This window comes from Lissotriton vulgaris, unplaced genomic scaffold, assembly GCF_964263255.1.
Source record: "Lissotriton vulgaris unplaced genomic scaffold, aLisVul1.2 SCAFFOLD_307, whole genome shotgun sequence".
Classification (NCBI taxonomy): domain Eukaryota; kingdom Metazoa; phylum Chordata; class Amphibia; order Caudata; family Salamandridae; genus Lissotriton; species Lissotriton vulgaris.
The window spans coordinates 613,748-617,349 of NW_028241442.1; positions in this window are offsets into that span (position 1 = coordinate 613,748).

Genomic DNA, 3,602 nt, shown 5'->3' on the forward strand with positions numbered 1-3,602 from the left:
TGTAAAGCCCTACCTACTAACAAAGGTAGACCTGGATTTAAGACAAAAGCTGATGCCTTCTTGAGGTTTTCCAAGAATGTATGTTCTAAAGTACAGCATAAATACAGTACAGTAAACATTTTAAAGTTTTCCTAAGCATAGGATTTTGTAGTGGATGGAAATTACTTGTTGTTTCAGTGCAAAACCTATGCTAGACATAGTGCTCACAGCCTTTCACTATGGTACAAAGGTGTGCGCATGGTGCAAAGCAGGCTCAAAGAGAGCCAACGCAAGGAGGTCAACTCTGGTTATTGCACTGCATTGTTTGATATTTATAAATGACCCTCAAAATGTTGAGGGTAACATGCAAAAGTCAAATGCGTTTCATGTCCTGAGTTTAAACATCAAAGAAAATATTTTATTAGAAGTGCTCAGCTTCAAAATGTGGTAACTTGAGCTCTCTTATTGTAAAGTATTAACATCCCTTGCACCAATTTGCTTTTGGAGGCAAAAAGATCAATGATTTTCTCATTGTTTATTTGCAATAAACCATTTTTTTTCAAAAGACATAAGCATAAAGGCTTCCAAACATGACTGAGAGAGAGGATTACGCAGCCTATTCAAGATGTACTTGAGCTTAAAAAAAGATCTTTCACAAGCCACTTGAGAGAAGGAAAGAGTCAATGTCAATTTAGATGCATTAAAGAGAGAAGAATAGGCTTTGCTGTACATGTTGTAACGCAATAATAAACTATAGCAGCAAGCAATACAGTCCTTGCAAATTTTACACTATTACTTTTTTTCCCAACATTAGCGTATTGAACTATTTCATCATCAAAGTTGAGATAATGGGTGTCTAAGCCTTGCTCATCTTCAACTTCTTGGATGATACTGTACTCTTCCTCAATACTGAGTTTTAGTCTGCTTCACTTAGATACAAAATCAATCAACTCATGCTGCAGTTTTTCAACAGATGCTTCCGGATCAAATCTACTTAACAAGCCACTTAGAAGAGCATTTTGGGGAAAGTTCTGGAGGATGTCTCTAACATTTCTGGGGTCCAGGTATGCTAAATTTGCAAACAACTGGCCATGAGTTGTGAATTGACCTTGCAGGCTGGTAACTACTTTGTACATTGCAGCATTATAAACTCCTATCCGGTATTTATCAGGAGCTGACCGGATGGGTTCATCAGTCGCAGTATTACCAGGCATCATCTTCTTCCTGCATACTCGAACCTCTGGGAAGTCAACTTGAACCACAATTTCACTATCACACTGAACCAATTTTTCTTTTCTCCAAATGATGAATGTTTTTGTAGCATCCATTATGCTGCTGAAATCCCGACCCTGTTGCTGTAGAGAGTCAATGGTTTTAGTCACCATTCGATATGCCTGTAGTATGTCAAGACCTTGTGTTTGCAAGTACAGCAATAAAGGAGTGGTATTTTGAAAAATAAACAGATACATCTGTGCAGTCAAAATGGTGTCAAAATTAATGTAGTGTAGTTCCTATATTCCCAATAGGCTTTGCGTATTGGAATAATATATCCAATAGATGTGACGTAGGACTTATGTCTACTAGGTCTCTATCTAATACATTAAACCGAATGGTGAGTGCCAGCTAGCTTGGAGGTCAATTAAAACTTTTTTGGAATAAACAAGAAGGGATTCATTTCTGACAACCGCATAAACATGACAACTTTGTTTCCCCAAGATGAAACGTATCTTCAGAGTTGTGGAAACAATAGATAGATATTTTACTCAGTCATTCGTGCATGCTTCGTTTCACCACAGATGCAGAGAAATAGAGAGACAGGCGTTTTCAATAAAAGTATTTATTGAACAGTCTTCTTTCTCATGCAGAAGAAATGAACTGCTACAATCGTAATGCTGGCTGTAAAGTATAATGTGTACAGCAGGAATAGTATTATAAAATAATACTGTAAGAGCATGGTATGGTTTCTAAGCCATAAAATACATACATAAATAAATAAAGACTAAAAGTACTCAACTGGTGTTTCTAAAATACACCTACCCTGATGTACCTAACATAAGTCTAGTACGAGGGAAAAAGTAAGTGTGGTGTAGCATAAGTTTTGTATTCTTTTTGCAAAGAACCTATCCAAGATTTCTCCTAGGGCCTAATCAGTTCCGTACCTTGGTTTAGAATGAAGGAGGTCTGGGATCTCTCTTTCTCGGGACTCGATTTCCCAACACCCCACAAGGGGAGCTTGGAAACACTGGAGCTTGATTTCTCGGCAGGAGAAAAGACAGCGTCTCTCTCAGTGCGTCTGCTATAGGGTCGGCTTACATCAGCACTTGCTGTAGCAGGATGCGTCGGGCAAGTAGATAGTTGAACTGCTCCAAACCACTGTGGGTTTGCTTGGGTAAATGTGGGCATATTTATACCTTGAAGATGTCGAGTTTGATGTAAAGGTGGACATAATAACGTCATCAAAGATTCTCACTTCTTTGAAAACTCCATGAGTTCTTGGACAAATCAACATTCAAGCAAGGGGAAGTCCCTAACTGCTAAAGCCGAGTTTTCCAAGAAATCGTTGTGGATTTTCGGAACTAGTGGAAGTAGCCATGCCATATTTGGACTACATGAGCTATGCCTAAATATGGGTATGATTTCTATGCCTATATAAGGATATGGTCATTTATACCTATATATGGGCATGAATCGGGAAATTTACATAGGGTCCTAAAATGCTATACAACAATAACTAGTGACTTTAGAAATGAAATGGCTTTGTATCTGATCTTATCATTGAAGTTATCTGATGTGAATATCTCTTCCATAGTTTGAAGAACCTCAATGTACACAGATTTGCTTGGGTCATTGTATAGACCAAAGATTATTTTGACTGCTACATCTTTGGCCCACCATCTTGTTTCTCCAATTATAGAGATGGACCGAATCCGTACTTCAATACTTTTGTCTCGCCACACATTCATTCGAAGGCATGTATCTCTGAGGAATACGGCACAAGAATTTAACAGCCCAAACAATGATACTGCAGATACAGAGGTTTTAGTGACATCAGTACTAACAAGGTTAGGTACATGCGCATTGCACCACATATGAATCTGTCAGGTGTTTTTTTACTCAGCCATGCATATTGCAGGCACCATCTGTTGAGTTACCAACATAATTTGCAACATTAAACAGACCCCTCCGAGCACACTAGAACTATTAGATCAATGTCCACTTATTCAATCTTCATGTAAATGGTGATTCAGTAAGATCATCGGATAAAAAAAGTCTTCCAAATATATATTCTTCCAAAAGGTTTATTTAAAAGTTCTTCTTCCAATATCCAATCCTGAATAACAGCCAACACCTGTTTCGTCTTGCTAATTATAGCAATCGACTTCTTCAGGGCTGAAACTCAAATAACAATGTATAAATAAATGGCTAGGAAGTTGTTTAAGTAATTAATGACACTAATACACTAATAAGGTTATACATCCTTAGCCAATACCTCATGACAGAAGGAAAATTGAAGACAAAGAACCAAATCCCAAGAGAAACTGATCACCCAAGGTTAATGTTCATGGATTCAAGTGAAGTGCAAACTAGCTCACACAATGCTTTTCCAGTTGCCATTGTGCAAT